Source organism: Thermobia domestica, chromosome 10 (assembly GCF_964235325.1).
Source record: "Thermobia domestica chromosome 10, izTheDome1.hap1.1, whole genome shotgun sequence".
NCBI lineage: Eukaryota > Metazoa > Arthropoda > Insecta > Zygentoma > Lepismatidae > Thermobia > Thermobia domestica.
This window is the reverse complement of record NC_137463.1, coordinates 210,167,496-210,189,451: the sequence shown is the minus strand read 5'-3', so window position 1 is coordinate 210,189,451 and position 21,956 is coordinate 210,167,496. Positions and strand designations below refer to the sequence as shown.

At 35.4% G+C, this 21,956-nt stretch overlaps 1 protein-coding gene across 3 annotated transcripts in view; it reads right to left on the bottom strand.

The window, feature by feature from the left end:
- Positions 1-21,956, bottom strand: part of LOC145662967 (suppressor of lurcher protein 1-like) — a 392,235-nt gene that overhangs the window by 255,187 nt on the left and 115,092 nt on the right. For 2 of the 3 annotated variants that reach the window (XM_081729046.1, XM_081729048.1), the window contains exon 2: positions 20,533-20,592. The exons of the other annotated variant lie outside the window; for it this stretch is intronic. The gene's annotated coding sequence lies outside the window, so the exon portion shown is untranslated. The remainder of the gene's footprint in view (positions 1-20,532; positions 20,593-21,956) is intronic. 3 annotated transcript variants of the gene reach the window in all.

Here is a 21,956-nt window from a genome sequence, read left to right as displayed (position 1 = left end):
AATAATAGTGGGATGAGAATGTGAAAGGAAACAGTAGAACAGGATATTTACGAATGCAATATTGTCAACTAGAAACTCATGTGTCCTGGCTTCGAACTAGAGACTCCCGAGAAATGAACACTCTACCAATAACCCATCGTCCCTTCATGTTTACACATAAATTCTCAGCTCATAGATAGCCTACTTGTGTGACTTATGCAATATTCTAAGCCAGGGATGCAAATAAGCAACAAAATTTTACCAGTCCAAGCAGAAAGCTACTAGCCCATATTAGCCATATGTAAATCTGCAAGACCTTGGTTCGTATCAGTTCTTTGTCTTACAGCGTAATAACTATGATAAAGCTTTATAACATACCTTTCCTGGTTTATAACAGAGCTTTTAGAATCAGAATTAACATAACGACACTCAAACTACCTCTTTGGCCTTTTATTAAACTTTGAAGACAATTTCTGTACTACGAGGGAGGAGCAGAAACTAAGGTTACAAAGCCGATATTTCTGGAGTTTCGTCTGTTATAGAGGAATGAGGAGTGTGCAGTAATTTTAATAGATGGCGCTGGTGAAGAGTTTCAGCCACCAGCCTCCTACGGCGATACTTTAGGTAAACAGAAATGGCGACTCGTTTGGGAAAGTGGTCTTGCGAAGAGGTCCGCTCAGTTATTTGATTTCAGTGGGCGAAACATGTAACAGCTCGCCGATAATGTCAGCTCTTGACACAATTACGAGAACCAATCACGAGGAAACGGCCAGAGCTTCTCACAGGAACAGCAGGGACTTTTTTTTTTTAATTCAGTACATAGAAAATTAAACACTCACAAAAGAAGCATTTACTTTTTCAGAAAGAGCTCCGCGTCAGAAAAAAGTTTGGGAACTGCTGACTAAGATGATACATTTGTCAACGTAAACAACAGCCGTTTCTAACAATAAATATGATTGGCTGTAGTCTTACCAGCTCTTTGGCTCTCTCTGAATTTTAAAAGATGGGCGCTTGAATTCAGATAATTATTAAATTCTTTTGCAGAATGACATTATGTTCTACACTTCCTTCCTTTCAGGACTTTTGAATATGCTTACAAGATAAATAGTAGTATAGGCTTATTTTTTTTTAAAAATATATTACTTTACACTGACCCGTGAGATATATTCACTTTTTAAAATGATAAATGTGTATTAAACTTTTAAAATCAGTACTTGATATTGTTCTATTTTCGTAATTGCTTCAATATAAAGTACTGTGTTCACGATCATTACTACTATAATTGTCCATGATACATTATAGAAATTAATACTCAAGTTCTTATATATAGAATATACATATATTACGTACTCCCTGTACATTCGATGTTGAGGAGAAATATTTTTGCTGGCAATTTTTCTAGCAAAATGTTATTTTCTTACGTCTTTAGATCAAATCATAATAACTTCGCTTTTTTATCCCTGAAAATTCTCTGTTCTATTGTGAATCAAACCTGGTACTAACTATATGCACTAAAGTCACGTGTGCTAACCATTCGACTATCTGAGATTATATACCATATTTTGTTACTCATTTAATATTTCTCTTTAGAACACAAAATTACTGTTCTAACATGAGTGAAACTTTTACCAGTCAAATGAACTTACGTACCTGTTGGTTAGCTTATTGTATAATAACGTGCGGCACACAATTCACGATTTTAATTTGCCCTCATAGCTAATCTAGTGGGTACCGCGTGTGCGGAGCTGCAAGTGATTCGGAGCCTAATTTGGGAGAGAACAAAGAATTTAATTTCACTCAATCATTCAATTATGTCTCTTTTAGCCTAAATGGAATAACCATGGGACGTTAAACTAAAAATTTTAGTTTTAATACACTGTAAAAAATCGTTGTGTTATTTCAACGACATGCCTATATGTTAACACGATTGTGTTAAAATATAACACAAACAAGTGGTTAGAACAACGCACTCTCCATTTGGAGTTGTGTGTCAAATGTCAGTAGTTGAAATGACACACAACCTGTGTGTTAAATTAACACAAGTGTAGAATCTTCGGTGTTGTTTTCTGCGTGATTGCCAAATATGTTGGGCGTCTAATTATAAAGGCTTATCAATTGAAGCTACAAACACAGTAGAAAGAAATACTTAAACAAATCCAGGTATACGCAAAATTTCATCTATCACATTTGTTGCATTTATTGCTTCTTTTTCTAAGCGATTGTGTACTAGAAGTAACTAACGCATCAACTTTATTAGATGGCAACTGTCGCTGATCATTTGAAAGTGAATATGGAAGAACTATAAAATAAAGTAAATAGACAGTCGTCATTTTGCTATACAATTACATGGCGAGCAGATTTTATCTTATCCCGAACGGTTATCGTCGAATATACGCGGCTGAAAGGAGCATTCTGATAAGCCAAATTCCAAAGACCTGAACAATTTATCCCTCTACAAGCAACCCTTTCTTCATCGCCTCCGTGGCCAGTCGGAAAAGCACGCGGCTAGTAATCGAAACGTTAGTGGCCCGTGCCCTCCCCCCGCCACTGGAGTTTTTTTTTACTTGTTTAAAGTTTTTTTAAACTCAGCATAATGTAAACACATTACGCATATAGGCGATTTAACATTTTGAGGAAGTAATCTTGTGGTTCATTAACGCTTACGGCACGGCTCAACACCGGTTGTGTGTTAAAGACGTAACACACCCCCTGTGTTAAACGCCAACACCGCGGGGTATGTGTTGAACTAACACTGCATAGTGGTAGTCACGTTGGAACCATTGTCTTGTGTTAAAATTGAGTTGAATTAACACAACCCTTTTTTACTGTGTAGAACTTTTAGTGTTTTTTGTTTTTGGCCTTTAGAGTTAAAAATGAGTCAAGAATAGCGGGATAAATTTAACTGTGTGTTTTCACATATAGATACATAGTGTGATAACTAAAAACATTTCAATGGCTTTAGTGAAAATGAAAATATTCTATTTTGAACCAACATAACCTATATTAACTTTGATGCTTGTCAATCATAATCTATATCAATCATAATCTACATTACTTTGGATTGAGATTAAGCAGGGGTAAGAGGGTAGACACATTACACAGATATAAATCGTTTAACCCTATTTTCACTAGAAATTACCATATTTTCATTAACATGACGTGTTTTGTTAGTGTTGACTCTGAGAAATGTTTTTCACGTTTATTTTTCACGGACATGTTCTCAGCAACTATGAAGAATAAATTTCAATGATAGTAACAAGCTAAAAAAAAAAAAAAAAAAAAATGCAATTTTTGAGTTTCACGTCCCACGCTTATGCCGCTTAGGCTATAGGAGACGGTGATGATGAGAAATGAATGAAATGGTGAAATGAAGAAAGTGGGAGGCAACGGGAGAACCCCTACGAAATGTAAGTACATTAAATCAGTAATCGCATAATTTTATGAGTAAATTGCTGCTTCATTGTACAAACAATAAACGCATTTCTTTGTTTAGCTTTACCTATTAAAGAGAGCATGCTATTGTAGTGATGAGCAATTACATGACTGAAAAAATTAAGTGAAATCTTTGAGTTTTACGTCCCACGGTTATGCTGGTTAGGCTAAAGGAGACGGTGATAGTGAGTAATGAATGAAAGGGTGGAATGAAGAAAGTGGGAGGAAACGGGAAAAAACCCACGCACACGGTGTTTGTTCACCACAAAGTTCCCTTGACGGTATTACATGACTGATCCCAGCCCTACACTATTGTTACTGTTGTGCTTAAACTTCTTTGACAATATACGCTGCGAATCATTTGTTATAAATTGTGCATTTGTCAATCTGCGCCAAATCACATTGGTCAACACTAAATGATCAAACTTATATACTTGTATATCATCTGCATCCTTGAGTGTTGTAATATAAACTCTTGATGCTAAAGTATGATACTATATTGCGCAATGGATAATTGGCCGTCAACTTCTAGTCTAACATTCCGTATGAACCTATATCAGACGTGATTACACATATTGACGTGGAGTCAATATCTTATCAGTTAATCTTAATGCAAGTCTAATTAATATTACTTCCCCTACTTATCCCTGCTTCTGTTCACGTTGAAAAGTGAATTTCTAATGAATCTTTTTAAAATGATTGTTTTTGCTAGCAAACGTATCTGAGAAGTAAACTTAAAATTTCGAGGAATTAATTGCTGATGAACGAGAGCGATTCTTGAAGTATGCATTTATGAAACTGTTAGTAGCATATGATTTGCCAGAATCATGGTTAATCACGTCAGAGCTGTTCTTTACGTGGAGAAATGAATATCTTCATTGAATCTTTGTAAGAAAGTTCTCTCAGACATTAAATATCCCTTGTCGATTGAGCATAGGTGACACGAGAATAGGCAAAACGAGAATAATCGTTCTGTCTACAGAGACGTATACGATGGAGGTAATGAAATAAATTGGTAATTAAGTCAGTAGACGAAGCGGGAATAGGCCAAATGGGCGTGGATATTGTGCACAGACAGAATAAAATAAACAGTGAGGATTTTAGAAGATTTTCCTCAGGAGAGAGACTGAACAAACATAATAATAATAATAATAATAATAATAATAATAATAATAATAATAATAATAATAATAATAATAATAATAATAATAATAATAATAATAATAATAATAATAATAATAAATATTCTGACACTATTGCCAGGCACTTGGTACTCACCTCTTCGTCTTCACGTACGATTTTACTGTTTTGATATCATCCATTAATTGTAGCCCCCTTCGCCCTCTCCCTCTCTTTCCTACCACCATACTCTCTAGCACGTCTCTCATGATGCAGTTTTTTCTTAGCCAATGTTCCAACCAGTTTTTCTTCCTCTTCTTAATAACATCTAAAATTGTTCTTTTCTTCCTCACCATTTCTAACACCCCCCTCATTCGTTCTCCGCTCGACTCAGCTATTTGTTTCCATAAGGGTGAAAGTAGTACTGTAAAAATACTGGGAATCCAGGTTGGGTACAATCTGAGAATTATCGTGGAGGATTTCGTAGCGTCAGGAAGTATTTACGGGCCGCCTGAAATTAACGCTGGAAGTGAATGTTCCAGAGGTTCCTAAATTTTGCTACAAAAGAACTCCATCAGAAGCTATAAAAAGCATCAGATCAAAAAGCGAAAGATCATTCTGCAGCATTGTGTAATGTCAACTTAAATTCGAAAAAACTCAAGAGCATTTAGAACACAATAACCTCTCCCACGACTTACGCAATACGTAACTTACATCAGTTTGCAGTTACCCAATAAATCTCGAAAATTAAAATATAGCTAGCTGTATGCCAAATAGCATGTTATGTTGATGCTATTGTATATTTTTCATCTTTTATAGATTATATCTCGTGTGTGATATGTCTCATATACAGGGTGCCTCAAAAGTCCCCTGACAAGGGTAACTCTGTTATTATCAGAGCTACAACAAAATGTAAGAGGGGAAACCAAATATGAAGTTTTCAATCTAAAGTTAGGGATTTTTTTTAAATCGGACGATCCATCTTGGCTGTACACTCTTTATGTGCCCAATGTTAAATGAAAATGACATGTTGTCATTTACCTGGATCCACAACATAAGTGAAAGAAGTTACTGTCTGTTATGCTAAAGTATCGATGGCCAGCCCCTATTTCAAACATGTCCCCATTCACCATACTCTTACAAATTTTGTCCACCTCCTGTCCTGTCCTCCTTTCTCCCAGCCCCAGGTAAATGGTAACGTTGCGTACAGCCCAAACGGCTCGCCCAATTAAAAAAATGCCTTCACTTTAGATTGAAAACATTATATTTGGAGACGAGTTTCCCCTCTTCCATTTTATTGCAACTCTGATAATAACAGAGTTATCCTATGTCAGGGAACTTTTGAGACACACTGTATAATACTGTAAAAACAAAAATTGCAGTTTTTTTTAAGTTACACTCAAGTAATTTACAATTTCGACTTACGCAATGTTAAGTAAAGGTTTACGAAACCCATTACGTACGTAAGTCGAGGGCTTACTGTGACGGAAGGTGTATTTCAGGATTTCTTTAAACCTTAAGAAACGGTAAAACGTACATCTGGAAAACCTAGGTTTTTTCTGCAGCACTATTTCTAGAGCTGCAATTTCTCCTTTTTTAAACGACTTTCTACACCAGGCGGAAAGAGGCCAAGGTAATGAAATATCTAGGAAGCCAGTACTTGCAATAAGTTATGAACATGTTACATCCTTTCAAGCAGGTTGTCTTCATTCATCCTTTGTTTCTCTCTCTCTCTCTCTCTCTCTCTCTCTCTTTCTCTCTCTCTCTAATGTAAAACACCTCACTAGCAGTTGGTCCATTTAATGAAGTCTAAACATGCAAGAGACATAGTATCTTTTTTGCTTCGTAAACTATAGAAGATACATCATCAAATAAATAAATAAGGCACAGTTATTTTTAAAAAGCGTACAAGTGAGAGAGACAGAAAATGAGGTACACTTCAAAGTACTGGCCATTCAGTGAAGATTCATGACATCCAGTTGTATCCCTCGATAGATAAACTCTTGGCTCTGTGACAAAGAAGTGTGTTTGCGTTTGGAAAGGCGGGGATTTTGAATGGAGGATCTCACAAGCAGCCAAAGATTCAATGACGATGTGGAAGAGCGTAAGTTTCATTGATCGATGCTGGACTGACGCCTCCAAGACCAAAAAGCGTGGAAGTTTGCCAGATTTTTTTCGTATTTTCTCTCTATATATTCAACAGCACATTCTTTCAACAAACAATACAGTACGTAACTATTTTCTCTCTCTTTTTATTATCTTTATAAATCACCGATCTATATCAAGAATCGGAAGGTTTTGTTCATTCTTCGGGGAGTTCAATTCTTCTATTTTCTTAAGGTTCATGAATCCATCGCACCAAAACTCTTCCACTTTTCTTGATGGTTAGACAGCTAAAGAAAATAACTGCCAAAATTTTGTGATACCAACTTATATCTACTTAACTAAGAATTAATATCCTGATTGACACACTGCAAAAGGGTTGTGGTTAGCCAGGCAGCTTTTAGTTGTATTATGTACGTCCAATACATCGGTATATACCCATATTTGAAATCTTTGTAGTATTGGTAGATCTTCGATATTGCTTTACCAGAAATTCTGTGCTCAGAAGATTAACTTTTAACGTGTTGAACATACGATCACATGCTCATAACTACCTTATGACAACTCTGTGGGTTTACACGCGTGCTGTTGGTACACGTGATCCCCGGTTCGATTCCCGAATGGAAAAGTCTTGAAATCGACGCATTGTAATTTAGATTACTTCGTAGACCGCAAGGTCAAGTCTCACATAGCTTTGGTACTGAAATTCCTACTAAAACGTATTAACCCTTTTGTGCCCGAAATTGCGTCAGTGTCTTAAATCTCAAGACAAGTAAATGCAGAGAAAACCTATATACATGGAAGTACGTCCGGATCGAAATACTGCAAATGACGGATGCGCTAAAATATCGAATAATACTTTTGATATTGTGGATACTTTCAAATATCTAGGATCAATATGAACAGGTGAAAACCATATTCACGTAGAAATTAAATGTCGACCAAAAGCAGGAAATTCATGTTATTATTCTTCATAGTCTCTTGTCGTCACGAATTCTGTCCAGGAATTTGAAGCTTAAAATATATAAAATGATAATCATGCCTGTTGTTCTGTATGGTTGCGCAACATAGTCGCTTACTCAGAAGGAAGAACATAGATTGAAAGTACTTCAGAACAAGATCCTGAGACAAATATTCGGACCCAAGAGAAACGGGATTGGGGAATGGCGGAAACTTCATGATGAGGAACTGCATAATTTATACGGTTTAAACAACATTGTTAGGGTCATTAAGTCTAGGAGGCTCAGGTGAGCAGGTCATGTAGCCAGGATGGAAGAAAGTAGGAACGCTTTCAAACTCTTAATTGGAAGACCAACCGGAAAACGACCATTAGGAAGACTTAGGTGCAGATGGGAGTATAATATTAAGATGGATCTCGCAGAAATAGGAATACAAAGTAGAAACTGGATCCAATTTACTAAGGATAGAAGTCGGTGGAGAGCCTTTGTGAATGCGGCATTGAATCTCCGGGTTCCATAGGCCATAGAGTTAGTTAATTTTAGTTAGTCTTAAATCTCAAGGTATATGAGTCGCAGCGGCTCAGGCCTAACGTCAGTTGACAGGTGGCATTACAAGCTAGTAGGTGTACAAAAAGTGATGGAGTTTTAATAATCTGACGAAGTATTGCCCCACGAATATGAGTGAACCCTTCTCAAGCTAGGGCTACATTTTTACAATTTTATTTCGATAATAGCGTAAATGTTGCGCAGGCTCGTAAAGAAATTTGTATTGTTTATGGACAACATAACAGCCAAAAAATGGTTTGTCTGGTTTTGTTCTGGAAATGTGGATGTCCAAATGCTGCTCGCAGTGGGCGACCAATCACAACAAAAGTGGATGATATGCTCGCTCAAGTGAAACAAGATCAGCATATAAGCTGTCATGACATCGCCGATGATCTAAAATCTTCATCACTAAATAGTGTTAAACCATTTGCAGAAAGTTTGCCACAAACAGAAGCTTGACGTTCGGGAGCCACATTAACTGACTCAAAAACTCGATCGTGAATCCCTACTGAAAAATAAAGAACTCGAGCCACTTCTGATGCGGTTGATCATAAGTAATGAAAAGTATACAGCCAAAGCCAACAATGTGCAAAAAAGATCGTGGTTGAAGCGAGAATTTCTACAGTCGGTGGCAAATCGCACGTTGATGCCTAGGATGGTTATGCTGTCCGCTTGGTGAAATGGGAACACCACCTTGTATCATGAGGTGGCGAGCAGAACAATAGACTCACATTTGTACTGTTGACAATTAGCACGAGTGTACGTAGCAATTCAAAAGAAATAGCTTGAAGTGTTCAATGGAAAGAGTACAGTACACCATGCTTATAAAGTCAGACCACAGATATCTTTAACGACCGGTCAGAAATTGTAAGAGCTTGATTAGGAGGGTTTAATGCATCAACGTACAGCCCAGACGCGAAACCATGAGACTATTATTTGTTTTGGCCCCTGTAGAACACAATGAAGTGTTAAGTTAGATTCTAAGAGCCATGGGAATGCCACGTGTTACAACTTTTTAACCCATAGAAATTCTATAGCGACCGAATTGTTATGTTGCCAGAAAAATGTAAAAAGGTAATCGAACCGAACAAAATTCTACACATATGGCTTTATAATATTATTTCGAAATGACAATAAATGTATTCAGAACTTCAACCTTCAAAGGGTTAATATTTATATTTTTCTTTAGATAACCTGAAATATGCCCACACGAAATACCACATAAGATATTGCATGGGATTTTCACTTGAAGGGCTGTATGTTTATTTTGATGCAAGCAGACGGCCTTTACTCAATTTTCATGACACAAATAAATAATATCACAGTATGTTAATTCCTTCCTGTTTTACATGAAAGCATTTATTATATGATTTCTCGTGGCAAATATGCCACCAATAGGTAAATAATAATAATAATAATAATAATAATAATAATAATAATAATAATAATAATAATAATAATAATAATAATAATAATACCCTATGACATCAAAAATCAGTGAAGCATTCCCGTTGTAGCACTCCGATTACCATAATCTTATGATGTACTAGCAGCGTTCACCCCGCTTCGCTGGGGTCACCCCGGAACGCAATAAACTTTGTTACTTAGATAATTTTTACTTTTTCGCTTTCAAGTGATATGATAAAAACCATAGAAGATTGCAGTAAATGTTAACATTATATCGCCTGTCATTTATGTTAACCCGCCGAGTGACACGGTCATGTGGGTTGCATATAAATACGGTTAGATTTAGCTATGATGAGCTAACAAAGGATTTGTACGTTATGGACACTTGAATGGTCAATTATCTCAAGACACTGGTAATTGAAAATTAAAGTGATATGATAAAAAACATCTAGGGTCCAAATCTTAATAACCCCCCAAAAATGAAAGAAATTGGTTCAGCCGTATTAGCGTGATGAGCTAACAAAGGATTTGTACGTTCTCTTTTATATATATAGATAAAAATATTAGAGAAGAGGGCAATCATGGCTCCCGGATTGAAATGTGAGTTAGTGAAGAGTATTGTGGTTAATGTCCCGATTTGTATGTAATTACATATTTTTTCCTTCATATGTAGGTTCGTCAAATCCTTAAATGTTTGTGATTCACACCTCTGGGGTGCTTCAACTCAAGTTTCATATTACATACTTTTTACATATTTTGACCAATATGACATATTTCTATGGTTTCTACATTTTTTTTACATAAAACTGTCTTAAAATTTTGCGTTTACTGAAATTTTAATTTAAAATAAAAAAGAATAAACTCTCCAACTGTGCAAGGCTTGCATCTAGATTCAATCCTGTCATGTTTATCTTTTCGTTTCTTTACCGAAAGAGAAATATCTCTCTCTTTATTTTATTTGTCAAACCATGTTTCACAGAATTTTCGCCGATAACAAAAGAAATATAAGAATACTCCCTCCGGGGTACATTAGCAGCGCCCTTATTCTCAACTCTGGAAGAAGACAGATCACGTGCCTGACAGGCGACTAGCCAGGAAATTCCTAAAATGAAGTCTATTTGATTGTTATCGGAGGTGGGACGGGAAAAGAGATGAAAGAAAATCTTGCAATTCAAGTTAAAACTGTATGCTAGTGTGCATCCAGGAATTTACTGCAAGAGTTCGTTCCAATAAGCTGGCGACAATGGCAATATCATAGCAGATAACCTAAGATTTCAAAGAACTTCGCTTGTTCAACTAAATGGCAGTAAGACTTTACTCTTGTATTGCCGTTGCAAAACGCACCTGTTCTGTATTGACCATCGAAGTTAGAAATGGCTTTGGTTGCCTCAACTTTATCCGCGAAATTGCGTTCGTGAGTAAATATTGATGATGCGTTTACTACGGATGGTAAAGTGGTGTTGTACCAAGTATGTGATAAAAAATGGATGTTCAATGAAATTCAGTTGAAACAACATGTTCGAAGTGCACTCCATGCAAAAAATAAAAATTTGCGAACTGCAAAAAAAAAAAAAAAAAAAAAAAAAAGTACTCTTGACACAAATGCATCAAGATACTTCAATGAGTGAGATTTTCAAAGATTTGTGCCAAGCAATGATAGCAGCAAACATTTCTTGGAACAAAGTTCAAGTGCCAAAATAACGTGCTTTTCTGGAGAAGTACTGCGGACGTCGAATTCCTGACGAATCCACTCTTCAAAAGTGTTATCTCGAAGTTTGTTATAGGGAAGCTATAGATACCATTAGTGCAGAAATAGGTAGTTCATATATTTGGATTTCTGTGGATAAAACAACAGACATTTTGGGACGTTATGTAGCAAATTTAGTGATTGGAAAGCTAAGTGAAGATGCTCCATCTAAATCATATCTTATTGCGAGTAAATTGCTGGAACGCACGAAATATTCCACGATTGCTCGCTTTGTAAACGATGGTCTTAAAGTGTTGTGGCCAGGAGGAGTTCAGGAAGAATAAGTCCTTGTTCTCTATACGCAGTGCAGCGTACACTCATGTCCAAAATGATTGTCGCATATCTATAACTGTCTTCTTGTAAGAACATAATTTGATAATGATTTTGCAGGGTATTTTTAATACTGATACTATGTGTATAATCGGGAAATGTATATTTGTGGTAAATTTCATAGGAAAAGAATTATAAATACGAAAATTAGAATGAGTAAAACAAAATGTTGCTAATTAAACAAGAAAGTTTTATTTTCGTTTTATTATTCTTATTTACTGCTCTTTTGACATGAAATTTTCCACATACATGTCTTTGCCGATTATACATATATTAACATAAGAAATACGGGGCGAATTCGGTATCAAATTATATTCGCACAAAAACATACTTATAGACATGCGATAATAATTTTGGACATGAGTGTACATGTTAAAAGCGGATAGAGCACTTAAAGTTTTTTACCCTCACTTAATTCATTTCACCTGTATGGCCCATGCTCTTCAGCGTGTTGCTGAAAAGGTGAGAGACAATTTTTGCGAAGTAAATCAACTAGTTTCTTCCACGAAAAAATGTTTGTTAAGGCGACACATGTTCAAGTTTACAGAGATCAACTGCCAGACGTGCCACTTCCTCAGGGGCCTGTGCTAACGCGATGGGGCACTTGAATACAAACAGTACATTTCTACAATGAACATTTTCAAAAAATTAAGCCTGTTGTTCATTCATTTTCATCGGAGTCTGCTGTGTCAGTTGGCATTGCTCAGAAACTGTTTAATAACTCAAAAGTAGCGTGTGATATCGCATACATATACAGCAATTTTTGTTGGCTACCTACAAGCATTAAAGAGCTAGAGACTGTTGGGCGACCTCTTCCGGAAACCATGGAAATCATAGAGGATGCAAAGAGACTGCATCAAGATGTGTGTGTGGAGATGTAGGAGAAAAAGTTCGAAAGAAACTAAATACAGTGCTGAGAAGAAACCCGGGTTACGACAGCCTATTGGCAGTGTGTGAGATTCTCAGTGGTGAAACAAGAACCCTCCTGAAGATATTTCCCCCAACTACATCATCCTGTTGAAATACGCTCCTGTTGCCTCATGTGATGTGGAAGGATCATTCTCTGCATACAAGAATATTTTATCCGATCGCCGACAAAATTTTACTTCTGATCATTTGGAAATGTACCTTGTAACCCATTGTGCAACAACACACAGTTGAACTACAGGCACATCTTTTGTAAGCACTTTATTTCAAATTAAAAATGTTCATTAGTGGAAATATTCTTCAATCTTAGTTCAGCTGGTATTGTTTAAAAGATATAGAACTGCTTTTCCATGCATGAAATAAATATATATAAAACAATACATTTCGTCTTAAGTTGCTTTTAGTATTTAAATTTATATATTGCGTATAATTTATTTCAAGATTGGGCCGTGGTGACGGATGCGCATTTAGTGCAAAAGGTTCTGGATTTGAAACGGGACCACACCACACCACATGAGATTTCTGATGTTCAAATGCCGTATACATTGCTTTTTTCGGGGCTTTCCTGTTTCTCTCTAGCCGATTCACATCTTCCTTCATTCGCGTCTGATTTTTATTATCCTGCAATAAGCCACGTCAGTGACGTATGGCTGTCTCAGCTGTTCATGCATTTCACTTCATTGGAGGGACTTGCATTAAGCAGGATAAAGTGTAGTAGATTTTCCTTTTTATTTTCATAATTCGTTTAAATATTGCATACTCATACGCGTGTTAATATTACATTTTCATAAATATGTAATATACGTAATATTACATATTCTTATATGATATTACATATTTCTTACATTTTTAAGCGATTTTTGTTACATATTTATGTACATATTTAGGGGGTTAATATTACATAAAATCCGGACTCTAGTATTATAATAGTTTTTTTTGTCGATGCATTTTTCTCTCTTCTTTCAATTTGTTTTCTCTGCATAATGTACCTTGCCTTTGTCGCACACCACGGTGCTGCAATCGAACCAGGAAATGTTGCAAATAATCTTACGGAAAACAAAAAAAGTCGTACTTAAAAGCAATCATTGTTTTCAAAAAAATTACTATAATTTTTATTTATACGTGATTAAATCGAAAAGTGTGGGGAGCGGTTTCATATGCAATTAATTGATATACCGGTATTCTTCTATTCTCGTGTAAATCAAGCGACTATATATATATATATATATATATATATATATATATATATATATATATATATATATATATATATATATATATATATATATATATATATATATATATATATATATATATATATATGAGAATGCTTCTCATACTTTTCTTCTTAATCATCCATAAATGTTTTTTCTAAAAGTAATTTCTTTTGAAAACGGAATAATTTTTAATTTTTACTTTGCGTTTTTGAAAAACGCAACATGTTTCAACAATATTTATACCTTTTTACTTTTCAGTATAATTTGTTTTACTTTGTTTGTTAAAAGAAAGCACTGATATATTTTTAATTATTTTATTTCATATCAAATCTGTAATGAAAGATCGTGATTTAACATTTTTTTCTAACTTCTGAATGTTAATCTAATATGTATTATATAATCCTGCTTTACTGAACAGCAAAACTGGTTTCATAGGAAAAGTTTTAGATCACTTGATTTTAAAGATCGATATAACTTGAAAAAATATACAAACATATACAAATATTTAAAAGTAACAATAAAATATTCTATTGTCACCCGATTCGTATCGCTGTGCGAAATGTTATCATTGTATGACGCTGGGAAATGAGTGCATTTAAAGGTTGCAATCTTTGAGAACACGGCTGAATCGCGATAGGATTATAGGACTTCTGCTAAGAGATTTAATTCCATGTCAAATGGGCCTAATACTGGCGATCATTAATAGTACTATTATTGTTAGGATGAAATAGGCATGTTGGTTATCAAGTGCTAGTCTAAGTGTTGTTTATATCTACTTTTTGGGATAAGGGAAAATATATGCTGGGAAATCCACTTTTTAAAAATATATTCGTATTAATGATGTTTAGATTTGAAAGGGTGGTTATTTCTAGTAATATGTAAGAAGCTTCAATAAATGTGGTATTAGTAATGTGTCGTTATTATTTGGAGAAGATTCTATAGAAGAACTTGGCTCTTCCTTTTAATGCGTTTAGGGTGCAATTTTATGATGTGTCACAAAGTTTAAAAAAATTACATCAAATTGTTTGCTTTCAATACATTCTCGTTTTATTTTCTTATTGCATTCCCAAATAATTGCATACAGATTGACAATATTTCTGCAAAACTGATATGCCTTGAATGTGAATATTCATGTGAAAGACATGCTGTGATAAGTGGTAAAGAATCGTATCTATTCCGGTTCAGAACAAGCAAAGAGATGGAAATTATAGTGTAACCGAAGATTTTCTTTGAGATTTAAGTCTTAACTGATATTAGAACTTATCTAGCAGTTATTGTTTTCCCTTGTTCGCTTTGCGTACCACCGTAGGGTACCGCAATACCATAAGTCTTACAATAGGACACATTCAAAACTAAATACTTGAACGATAGTGAGGGAGTTACGTAGCGTGTTGATAATACAATACGATGTTTGGTATACAATCTACATGCACTTCGATCATGCTTCTATGTTTTATTTACTTATATTTTTAAAAGAAATGTGTTCTTCGCTGTGTTTGATCGTGTATAACATACAAGAAATAAATATCGCGATAGACATAGATTGTGTCTGCTGCAAACATTGTAGGCACTTATAAGGACTCCCTATAGCATTTGTAATGATTGCTCAGTGAAATCATGTAGCTGTGTGAACCGTTCTTCAACTTGGTATTACTACTGCCTAAAGCACGAGGCAGTGCGCCTGTTGGATGACTTGATGTCCTTGATAGCACTACGCTGTTGCCACGCCTAGAAAAAAGAACCATACGCACAATACGTACTTCCCCAGGTGTTTATTGATCGGATAAGTTCAGGAAAGTGCGGTAAATTGCAACACACTATTACCTCCATGTGCTTCCAGGTCAGTGAGGGTAAACAAATGGATGCGACCAGGTCGGGAGTAACAGCGTCGGGACTTTAATAACCCTCATCTTGTAAACATAAAATCCAGCTTTTATTCAATCTTGTGCAAGCATAACATTGGTTGAAACCAATATCTAACAATTTCTTCCTTCATATGGAATAGGACGCTTAATCGTTTCTCGCTATTAATTTTTTTTTTTTTTTTTTTTGCTTTATTGCGGTCAATGTTAAAACCGAAGTGGATGACTTATTCTACTTCAAGGTTAAATAGAGGCTTAAGAGAGAAAATGATATACATATTCTTGGAACGATAAACCGATTCCAGATCAGAGGTGACCACTTTAACCTAATCTCACTCAACCTCACGCTCACAAACTCATTTCGACCTCACGCTCACATCAGCAGCCTGACCTCACGCTCACTCAACATCACGCTCACATCACCAATTTCACCTCACGCTCACTTCGTGAGATTGAGATCGAGTGAGCGTGAGTTCCGAACACGTGAGCGCCGACCTCATGAGTTTGGACACCTTTATTCCAGATAACTGATCCTCGTTGTCTCTTATCGTCTTGGATCTATGTATATGAATACTGAAACCATACGTTGTAGTAGATTTGTAATGCTTTCGGTTTCAGTAGGAAGCTTGGGACGCTTGATCGATTGCAGGAAACAGTTTCTTGCTATCTACTTCCATTTTGTCTCTATAGCGATCAATGTTAAAGTTGGAAATGGTTAATTTCTACTTCATCTAGTGGATAGATCACCTCGATCAACATACGCAGTTCCTATCTTTTGATCCTCTACCTCCTGGCTAAAATTTACGGTGACCCATCAAGTAGTTCTTAAGATTGTATTGTCTCCCAAACGGACAAACAAATAAACGGTAAATACATAAGGAATTTTGGATGCTAAACTAACAAACTTCTTAAAATTCAGCAATATTAATAAAGTTTAATAAAACTAGCAAGTAATAAAAAAAATACATTTTCAACAATATCAAGATTCTTGTACTAAAACTATTTGGTACTACTTTTATAAATCTTTTCATTTCATAACATGATCTTTGGAGGTTTGGTGGCTAGTTCCATGTGTTTAATGAGCCTTCGTAAAATGTGTAGTTTCATTTTTTTTACACATTTAATGGCATGTTTGCGGAAAGATACCATCTCGCTGGAGAATAATGATTAAAGTGATAGCGGCTTGTGAAATATGTTATCGTTAGTCACGAAAGACTTTCTTACTTTAGGAAGTCAGTTTTCTCTAATGGTAGCGAGCATGTGATTATATGGAGTGACCTGGAATCGGACCTCAACACATCGGTCATTCATCTGCATTTTTCTCGTTTTCTATTGCTAGGTTAGCTACCTCTTAAATCTCAATCCATTGGTTTAGGTGATGAGAGGATTCAAAGCATCTCCCTTGGATTGACCTCAGACTTTAATACAGTGAGCACCTTAAAAGATTATGCTCATGCCGCTACCCATGTGAAACGGATAATTAGAAAATACACGTGAAACGCGTAAGACAAGTTCTTCTACCGGTCAATCACTGGTTGGCATGATCCATAGCGAGCTCGCTACCATTGCTCAAAGGAGACCTAGGGCAATTACTAACCATTCCAAAGAAGGGTAATGGATTATACCCATTGCATGGAGAGAACTGTCCTAACTAGTTGGAGTCTACCGACATCTTTGCTGCCGGAGTGTTAAGGCAATATTATATCCTCTCAATGCAGTAGCGTCATTCCAGATTTTGATTTTTGGATCAAGATTACCAACCGATTTACGAATTTCACTTTTCTCATTAGTATATTAGTATATACTTAATTAAAAATATATGTTTCTCAAACTGTACTTCCCAAAAGACGCATCTCTCCTAATGCAAGAGCAAGGATTCCCATACGACCGGGTACCGAATTACAAGGTATGAGCGCCAGCAGAGTCCAACACATTGGGAGTCTCTGGGAACTACGAAAAGGTTACAATCCCAGCCCTGCTTCCTTCAGCTTACTGTTGATACCCCATGTGCACTGCAGGAACCCAATGGTTCGTGTAGGCTATGATATAAAACCCCTTTCTGTCAGCACAATGTTTCCTGATAAGCAAAATCATATCTTACTTTATAAGAAAGACATGTAATTATATCCTCTGTTTATGACACGAACATGATCCAGTCCTAGTGTTGAAAGCGCTAGGTCCAGATGGAGAAGAAATTCTAGCAATTTCCCAACCGCCTTACGATTGTTGGTCAATTTCAAACGTTTTGTGTCTTAGCCGGGAAGCTAACCAAGTCTTCGTGCACTAACTGTACCAATAAAACATTTTTTTCCTAAGGAAACCAAAACTGAGCCTAACTAATTAACTTCACAGAATGAATGAATACATTTAAATTCATCCAATTCTGTGTTTTATTCACTAAAATAGTCATATCACAACATGAACAAATCAGAATTTCTGCTGAAAAACAGAGAGAGAGAGAGTGGATTGAAGTGAATTCTCAACGAAATTAACGCCTGTGCTATTTTCATACAAAAATAAATGACAGGGTGGAAAACAACGGGAAGTCAAACAGGTGGAGAGGGTTTTAAATATTAGTTCAGTGGTTCTTTTTTCTGGGGTTTATTTCTCTCTCTCTCTCTCTCACTCTCTCTCTCTCTCTCTCTTCCTGTTGTTAGTTCCCATTACTCACTTCCAAAATAACTTCCCGTCATCCGTGAAAAACATGTACGAACTGTGACCACAACATTAGGTTGTCATACAGAAGCATGGACAGTCACGCAAAGCAGAGTAATTTGCCATTCGCTGCCTTTTATTTCATCATCACTGCCACAATTTATTTTCTGTCTCACTTCGTCTTTTTCGGTATTTTACAAAGCATTATGTGCCCTCTTTTTTTCTCATTGTCTGGATGTATTTAGATGTAGAAGTATAAACAACGTTTTTGTTTTCTTTTTATGCCTTTCACCTTGTACGCAGTGCTGTATTATGAAGTACAGGATGACAAGAAAAATTTAAACAAGAGAAACTGATAAACACATTGACTTAATGCAAAATGTACTGAAAATCCCCTGCCATTTACAAGATAATTTCTTAAATATTCCACCATGCTGTTTTTAATTCTCTGTAATACGTGAATATCCACAGCGTCTGTAGAGCGCGTATCGACTGAAGAACATCCACTTCTCAGAGATTTACAGCATATATTTTAAGTTTAGCAATACCCATATGGCAAATATCAGACATTTAGGTCAAGTGACTGTGGTATCCATCACTCCCTTTTTCTCAGTCCAGCATCGTGAAGCCATATCATTGAATCAGTAGCGTCTACAGGAAGCTAACGATATTGATTGCAGACTAAATAATATCTTGGTATCTAGGCAAGGGTATACATATATGCGCTTAGTTGCCTTTGTTTATCCAATGTTCTGTTTCAGTACTGATGTAAATCTACAATTTAACGTAAAATTCGAACCATATATGCTCACAGTCAAAATCAAGGCAGAGTTTCTCGCACCAAAGATGAGAACCCTACTCATTTAATTACAACAGAGCTTTGTATTTTTATTTATTTACTTATTCTCGCTCTAACGCTAATCTTAAATTTACAAGTCCTACATTTATATATGATCATCTTGTTTGGATTTGAAATTAATATTTACACGTATATTAATTCCAATGAAACGATATTTTTTTAGTCATTGTTGTATCTTTCTGTCCTTTAGCAGTTAACAATGCAATATTTCAGATTGCAGTACTCTATTATATATAAACCCAAATCTGTTCGGAGGTCGCCGGAGGAACATCGGGATTAACGTCAATCTCTCTCCTGGCGTGCTGAACACCTGGCTTGGGAATTATTGTGCATCTATAGTCAGTTTTAGACCAGGGAGTTCGATACAAATTTCCTTCTTTATCATCGCTGACTAATTATTGAACTATCCTGAACATCTTTAAAAGGTGATTTCCTACATCAAAATAAGCAAAAAAATTAATATGGAATTGGGGGTAAAGTTACGTAGTTTCAGAGCTAAGACATATCAAAACTGTCGAAATAATACGTTGAAGGTTCATATAACCGTAAAGAAATTTACAGATACGTCGTCCAAAAATGTATATTTTAGCAATGTACAATGGGTGCGCAAGAAATTCCTATAGGACATAATTCCAGATAAGTTCCCATTAGAATTAGAGTTATATATGTTCTGATAGAGGCAAAATTAAGCCTTGAGAGCAGTGAACACGGAATGCTTCAGTAAGAAATCGAAAATGTTAGAATGTCGCTAGCACCGCGTATTTGGAATAACGTGTGTTATGATTTACATTTTTACGCTTTGGTCGACCCTAATTCCGAAGTTATACATTTTTCTCCACATAAACTGTTTTTTCTAATTTTGATGTGAGGGCTCTTAATGTTTGTCGGTATAGTTCATTAACACCATATGGTATACACATTGATATTTCTTTCCATTGGTAATTGTACTGTCACTTATATCGTTATTACATACCTCAGTACTTTCAAACGGGAAATTCTAGTGATCGATATATTGACCATCAGGTTTTAAGAGGATACATATTACTAACTTACAATACTAAATGAACACCGTAAGTTATATTCTGTTCTTCATTCTAGTAATAAAAGTTTCAGGAAAAGTTATCAAGAATCAGGAGTGAAAATAAACCCTAAAAATGAGAAATTTGTAGTTGCCCTGACGAGAAGAACTGTTCCAAATGTGGAAGTTGAAAAGCAAAACGTAGAACATGTGATCAGCATTATGTATCTGCTGGTTAAAAACTGAAATGAGAATGGATAATAAAATGGAGTATAAGAAACGAAAATGAAACCTTTACGAAAGAAAGTTTATTTTGTGTTACTATACCAAAGAGTTACGAAGTCATTAAATGTTTTATTGGAAAGTACTTACCTATGGCTGAGGAAAGTGAACACCGTAGAAGAAACGACTGAAAGAGTTCCAAACGTTGGCCTTGAAAAGAAAGGAGAAAATTAGTTGAGGAGAATGCAAAACCAATTAGAAAGTATTAGCTAAAGCTGGGGAAAGAGGATCATGTACTAATAATAGTTAGAAAGCAGAAACGAAATGGATCAAAACATTGAGCAAAAAAGTCTTCTGCGGTATGTGATAGAATGTATCAAAATTATAGGCATTCTGTCATTATGGTCAGGTTACTTGCCACGACCGTACTTGCGTTTTAGTAGAACGGATGGTGGAAAGTAAAAGAGGAAGGAGAATACTACGATTAATAGATTAAACTAAAGAGTATAATTCTTACTATAATTAAGGAATTAAAAGAAATATTACAATTCTTATTGCAATTAATGACAATGTTAAGAGGAGCAATTCTTACTACGATTAATGCAATGTTAAGAGTCTTCATCCCGGCGAAATTCAAATACCGCTAATTTTACGGTAATTATGTGATATCTTCAAATAGATAAAAGATAATCGAAATGTGGAACAAGAGCGCCCTAGACAATATTATTTTACATAAGAAACCATTATCACGACTCACTTATCTGCTTTCGATTTTGAGCCATTTTGAAAATCAGCATTTATTTTCGCGTTTCTAAGCAGCTGAAAACGGAAAGCCACTAGGTGACTTGCGATAACGGTCTCTCACGCAAAATAATATTGTCTAGGGCGCTCTTGTTCCATATTTCAATTATCTTTTATCTATTTGAAGATATCACATAATTACTGTAAAATTAGCGGTATTTTAATTTCGCCGGGGTGAAGACTCTTAAGGGTAGCGATTCTTACCACGATTAATGAATTAAATTGAAGAAAGCAATTCTTACTGCGACTAAGGACAATGCTAAACGGAACAATTCTAATAATATTAATGACTATATTGAAGGGGGTAGTTCTTACTACGAAGAGTAGGTGCAATTAAAGGAAGTAGTTCTTACGAAAATTAATGACTAAATTAAAGGAGCAATTCTTACTATGATTAATGACTATGTTAAAGGGAGCAATTCATATTACAATTATTGGATTAAATTAAATAGAACAGTTCTTACTATGATTAATGGACTAAATAAAAGAGGGTAATTCTTACTATGATTAATGGCCATATTAAAGGAAAAAATTCTTACCAAGATTAATGAATTGGATTGAAGCTGCTTCTTATTACGATTACTAGCCATGTTAGTGGGAGCAATTTCTACTAACGTAACATTAATGACCATGTTAAAGAGAGGAATTCTTATAACAATTAACGGGTTAAACTAAAGGGAGAAATTCTTACGACAGTTAATAATAAAAATTAAAGGAGTAATTCCTACCACAATATTAATGAGCACACTAGAGTCATCATAAGGGTTATTTTG